The sequence below is a fragment of the Myotis davidii genome, unplaced genomic scaffold, assembly GCF_000327345.1.
Source record: "Myotis davidii unplaced genomic scaffold, ASM32734v1 scaffold1277, whole genome shotgun sequence".
In the NCBI taxonomy this organism is placed as follows: domain Eukaryota; kingdom Metazoa; phylum Chordata; class Mammalia; order Chiroptera; family Vespertilionidae; genus Myotis; species Myotis davidii.
In genome coordinates this window covers 1,355,215-1,362,114 of record NW_006290682.1, presented here as the reverse complement: position 1 = coordinate 1,362,114, position 6,900 = coordinate 1,355,215, and positions in this window count along the sequence as shown.

Sequence of the window (6,900 nt, the reverse complement as noted above, 5' to 3'; positions counted from 1 at the left end):
ATGGGGTCCTTGCAGATGGAGTGAAGTTAAGATTAGATCAGACTGCATTAATGGATCACAGTGGGCCTTAAAGCAGGGTCTGGTATATATATCCTATGTAATAAAACCCTAATATGCAAATTGACCGAACGGCGGAACGACCAGTCACTATAACACGCACTGACCATCAAGGGGCAGACGCTCCTGTGTTGAACGTCTGCCCCCGAGAGAGAGGTGACCGGCAGTGGGGTGCCAGGCCGCCAGCCAAGGTGGGTCCCAGCGGGGCCCCCGACCACCCCACAGATCGGCCCTGATCACCGGCCAGACCGAGGGACCCTACCCTATGTACTGGGAAGAGTCTTTTAGATTTTTAAATTAAAACGTAGCAAGGCTACTCTAACACTGAAAAGCCAGGATGATGCAGGGATGAGTTCACATGCCAGAACAGGCTTGAGAGAAATGCTTCTGAGAGAGCAGATGACATGGAAAACCAAAGCCCAGGAAGATTTTCTCTGGCTAGGCCAGCCGTGGGCAAACTACGGCCTGCTTGAAATGAATAAAACTATTGAAAAAAAAAGACCGTACCCTTTTATGTAATGATGTTCACTTTGAATTTATATTAGTTCACACAAACACTCCATCCATGCTTTGGTCCCGGCCCTCCGGTCCAGTTTAAGAACCCATTGTGGCCCTCGAGTCAAAAAGTTTGCCCACCCCTGGGCTAGAGCCTCCAGAGATCCAGGTGAAAAACCAGAGGTGCTCAAGTTCAGAGCTGCATGCCCTTCATTTGCCTCCTGTATGATTTATTGGGAATTCCTTGGGTATTTTTCACAGTTCACTGCTTTGTGGCAGGACACAGATTAGAAACATACCAGAGAACTCCCACCCCACCCCCCTTTAAAGATATACGAGTGAAAATAAGGCACTCGCAGGTGGTAACAGCAGGCTGTCAAACAGGGAACTGGATTTAAGGGGTTTCCCCCCTTTTAAAAAGGAAATGGCCCCATAAGGCAGTGGCATGGGGTTAGCAAAAGCAAACTGCTGACGTGATTGAAGGTCTAGGACAGCGGGGAAACCCAGGAATGAGAGTCATAGATCTGATTGGCAGCACAGGCTCAGCTACTAACCAGACCAGTCAACTCACCTCACGCAAAATAAATCCCTACTTGCCTTCAGGTCATGGCTTAAACATCGCTCTTTTTTTTAAATATTTTTTTAAAAAATAAAATAAAAATATTTTTATTGATTTCAGAGAGGAAAGGAGAGGGAGAGAGAGAGAGAAACATCAATGATGAAAGAGAAACATCTGTTGGCTGCCCCCTGCATGCCCCACACAGGGAATCGAGCCCACAACCCGGGCCTGTGCCCTGACTGGGAATCGAACCCTGACCTCCTGGTTCATAGGTTGACGCTCAAGCACTGAGCCACACCCGCTGGGCTAAACATCACTCTTTTGAGAAGCTCTCCCTGACTTCTCCTCCCGCAGCTAAACTAGGTCCATGTCATATGTTCTCGAACTCTCGGACTTTTCCTTCATGGGAGCACTTGCCAAATTATAACTTTATAGGATTCATTAGTGCAGTTCTGTATGTTCAAGGTCACATTCCCGATCTTCCACTCCATGGAAGTGACATCACTGATGGCTTTCCCCATGCATTCCCAGTGCTGGAACAGCTCCTACCACAGAATAATAAGAGCTCAATCACTAGCCCTAAATTGAGGTTCAGCCCCAGTAACTCATCTGAATCCTGGCTCTCCAGGTCCCCGGTGGCTCTCAGCAGGAGGTTTCTTTATTGATCTGACTTTTTGTGGCAGGACTGAACTAAGCAATTATAGGCATCTGCTTATCAAAGCTATTGATATTTCATTAAATGCATGGCCTCTGAGTTGGGCATCCCCAAGTTTGAGTCCTAGGTGTGGGGTGTGTGTATGTGTGTGTGTGAGAGAGAGAGAGAGAGAGAGAGAGAGAGAGAACAGACCAACCAACCTTGGATAAAGTTACTTAATTCTTCAGAGACTTGGTTCTTCCTCTGATACATGGAATTAACAGCTATATAACGCATTTATTACAAACACATAATATCTGTTACCTATTCTTAATAAAATTTATCATGAATTATAGAAATAAGGCACATAGTATGGCTTGTCTAGACTTGTCTATCTGTACATCCCATCATAAAATCAAGTACCCAATAACAATAATAGTAATAATAGTCAACCCTTAATAGGCATCAAATATAGTGCCAAGTGCTTTACATGGATGACACCTTATTTAATCCTCACAACTTGACGAGGTAGTTATTATCTTCATTGTCCAAAGGGAGGAAACTGAGTCACTAAGAGCTTACAAACTTGCCTAAGTGAGCTAGTCAGTAAATGGCAGAGCCAGGATTTTCCCAAATTAGCTGGTCAATCAACATTGGAGCCAATAAAGTAATACCAACACATGATACTAACTGGTGTTTATTTTTTAATTGATTTCAAAGAGGAAGGGAGAGAGAGAGAGAGAAACATCAATGATGAGAATCATTGATCAGTTGCCTCCTGCACACCCCACATTGGGGATCGAGCCCGCAACCCGGACATGTGCCCTGACCAGGAATCAAACTGTGACCTCCAGTTCATAGGTCGATGCTCAACCACTGAGCCACATCAGCCAGGCCTACCTGGGGTTGTTAAATATGTGTTCTATGGAAGATGTGTGACAAATAGAAAAGTCATGCTAATCTTTTCATTCGTCCAATGGAGACCAAGTAGCCAGGACTGGGTCTGTGTGTTGAGGGGGGGTCAGGTATGGAGGAAGGGGGAAGAGAGAATCATTGATCGGCTGCCTCCTGCACGTCCCCTACTGGGGATTAAACCCTACAACCCGGGCATGTGCCCTTGACAGGAATCAAACCCAGAACTCTTCAGTCCGCAGGCCAACGCTCTATCCACTGAACCAAACCAGCTAGAGCTCCAGTGCTTTAAATGTCTTCTTTTGAGCATTTTCCCCGTACTGCATATCCTCTTAAGTTGTGAAGCCCGAAACTGGACACAGTGCTCTTATAAGGAACATACGACAGCTGTGTTCAGTTGGGCTTGTGGGTGCCGCATAAGAAGTTAAGTCCTCAGGGTGGTGGTAAGAACATCAAATGCTGTTCTTTAGAAAGTGGAGAGAGGCCGAGCCTGACCAGCCGGGCTGTAAGGCGAGGAGAAGTTACTGTTTACTGAATTCCCTTTTATTGTCATCAATGGAAAGTCAGTGTTCCTAAGCCAGATGATCCTTGGGGCGTTTCCAGATTGCACGTTGGAGCAAACAGTGTCTTCCTAGATGGAGATTGATCTGATAAAGCAGAGGGCCAAGAAACGATCTATTTGGCCCAAGCACGTGACGCAGGGCGGATTGTTAAGATAATGGGGGGAAAAATATGTTTAAACTACTGAAGAGCCTGATTTGTGGGAATAATCAACTTTGATTTGATTGCATCAAGCTTTTATTCAAAAGTCCTGAGTTCTAAATCAAACCAAATATCCTTTATTGACAATAAGTACTTACATCTCTCTCAGTAGCTGCCTACGAATTTTTTTTTTTTATTTCAGAGAGGAAGGGAGAGAGGCAGAGACATCAATAATGAGAGAGAATCATTGATTGGCTGCCTTCTGCATGCCCCGTACTGGGGATCAAGCCTGCAACCCCGGCATGTGCCCTGACTGGGAATTGAACCATGACCTCCTGGTTCATAGGTCGATGCTCAACCACTGAGCCATGCCGGCCGGGCAGTAGGCAATTTTTTATGCATCCAGTATGTCCTTGAGTCTACATTTCTCTCCGTGACCTAGCTGTTAGTACCTCCACCAGCAGTAAGACTCATAGGAGTAGGAGAAGCACATATCTAGTCCATTTACTTAAGAAATGGAGAACGTGCCCTAACCGGTTTGGCTCAGTGGATAGAGCATCGGCCTGTGGACTCAAGGGTCCCAGGTTCGATTCTGGTCAAGGGCATGTACTTTGGTTGTGGGCACATCCCCAGTGGGGGGTGTGCAGGAGGCAGCTGATCGATGTTTCTCTCTCATCGATGTTTCTAACTCTCTATCCCTCTCCCTTCCTCTCTGTAAAAAATCAATAAAATATATTAAAAAGAAATGGAGAAAGTTATGGCACAGAAATTGCAAGTGGCATGTCCATGATATAAGAGACTATATTCCATTTATTTTTTTACCCCCAGAGTATTCTACAGTGCCTGATACAAAATAGGCACTCATTAAAATGAAAAGAAAAATGAGCGATTGAATGAGATTAATGGAACTAGAGTTCTTGCCATTGACACACTGTCACCCTCCATAACATTATTCTGAATTGCGTATGTGACATTAATTCATTGAGCTCATTTCATTTTTTTAAACATCTTTATTGAGATGTAAACCTCATCCCATAAAATTTACCCACTTGCAGCTGCGTTCATTTTAACTCAATTTAGGCAAACAGAGCTGAGTTATGTATATTTATTTGAAGTCTGCTTAAAGATTTGTTGGGAAACAGGCGTATGCAGTTAAAACTAGTTTTGGAATCCATCTCTTGATTTATTTGTGGGATGCATCACTTGAGACCAGTGGATAAGTGAGTAGATTTTCCAATTGATATATTGGCTATCACTAAAAGCGATTCCCGGCTACATTTTTAACTTAGTGGAGAAACAGTCCCGGTGATGATGAGATTGCTCTTTTGAGTCAGAATCTTGCTGGAAAAAAAGAGCTCCCCAAGGAGAGTCATGGGATTTTCCAGTGATTGACCAGATCCAGAGACTAAGGCTTCTAAAAAGAAGCCAGATGGATTTATTATTGCTGATTTCCAGCAAGATAAAGTATTTGTTTTCACAGATTGCTTTAGTGTCCTGGTTTCACATTTATTGTTGTTTTAAAGGTGAATTAAAAACATTGGCAATGAGAGGGCCAGATAAAACATAATCCCGAACTGCCCGGGAGGAAGAGAGTGATTGATAAAGGGATCTTGATCCCCAAGCACAGCCCAGAGCCCCAAGAACTGTTATGCTGGTGGCTCTCTTTATGTGAAAAGATTTAATCCATGGTTCACTGGCTTCTTTCTCTCCTATGAGCTCAAATTATTAGTCTAATGTAGAAGATCATCAACGTTTTAAAATTTTTCTTTTTCAATTACAGCTGACATTCAATATGATTTTGTTTTAGTTTCAGGTGGACAGCATAGTGGTTAGACAATCATGTCCTTTACAAAGTGGTCCCCCGATATTTCCAGTGCCCACCAGGCACCATACATAATTATAACAATATCATCTGACTCACTCAGTGGGGATGAGAAGTTCACATGCAGCACCGGGCATCCACCTGACCCGCTTCTTTCCCTGGGTTCAGGCCTCTACTCTAGGGAGGCTAAGAAAGGCTTGGGGCGGGGGGGCTGGGGGAGGAGCTTGCTGGTTTGGCTCAGTGGATAGAGCATCGGCCTGTGGACTGGAAGGTCCCAGGTTCGATTCTGACCAAGGGCACATGCCCGGGTTGTGGGCTCGATCCCCACTAGGGAGCGGGCGGGAGGCAGCCAATCAATGATTCTCTCTCATCATTGATGTTTCTATCTCTCCTTCTCCCTTCCGCTCTGAAATCATTAAAGAGATATATATATATATATATATCCCCTACGTTATACTTTACAGCCCTGTGAATATTTTGTAACTACCAATTTATACTTCTTAATGCCTCCACCTTTTCCTTTATTTTATTTTATTTTACTTTATTTAAGGGGAGGGTGTGTGCTCTGGCTCTTTTTCCTTTTATTTTTTAAAAATGTATTTTTATTGATATCAGAGAGGAAGGGAGAGGGAAAGAGAGATAGAAACATCGATGATGAGAGAGCATCATGGACCGGCTGCCTCCTGCACACCCCCTACTGGGGATCAAGCCCACAACCCAGGCATGTGCCCTTGACAGGAATCGAACCTGGGACCCTTCAGTCTGCAGGCCAACACTCTGTCCACTGAGCCAAACCAGCTAGGGCTCCACCTTTTTCATCAAGCCCCCAACTCCCCTCCCTGCTGTCAACCATGAGACTGCTCTCTGTATCTATGAGTCTGTTTCAATTCTGTGTGTTCATTTATTTTGTTCTTTAGATTCTACATATACATGAAATCATATGGTAGTCTTCCTCTGACTGACTTCTTTCACTTAGCGTAATACCCTCTAGGTCCATCCATGCTGTCACAAAAGGTAAGATTTCATTCTTTTTTTACGACTGAGTAATATTCCATTTTATATATGTACCATCATTTTTTTTATCTGCTTGTCTATCAGTGGGCACTTGGGTTGTTTCCATATCTTGGCTATTGTAAATAACACTGCAATGAACGTCGGGGTGCACATATTTTTTCAGATTAATGTTCTGGGTTTCTTTGTGTATATATACCCAGAAGTGGAATCGCTGGGTCATAAGGCAGTTCCACTTTCAATTTTTTTAAAATATATTTTTCTTGACTACAGAGAGGAAGGGAGAGGGAGAGAGATATAGAAACATCAATGATGAGAGAGAATCATGGATTGGCTGCCTCCTGCATGCCCCACACTGGGGATCAAGCCCACAACCCAGGCATGTGCCCTTGACCGGAATCAAACCCGGGACCCTTCAGTCTGCAGGCCGATGCTCTATCCACTGAGCCACACCGGCTAGGGCCACTTTTAATTTTTTGAGGACGCTCCATACTGTGTTCATAGTGGCTGTACAGATTTGCATTCCCACCAACTGTGTGGGAGGGTTCTCTTTTCTTTACATCCTTGCCAAGACTTTTTTGATCATCGACTTTTTAAAGGAAGGCATTGAACTCAGCGAAACCTTCCATCTGACAAGATGGAAATTACAATGAAAGTAACCTGCTGGTGAAAAAGACCTTTTCTGGTATTTGGGGGGGGGGGGGGGGA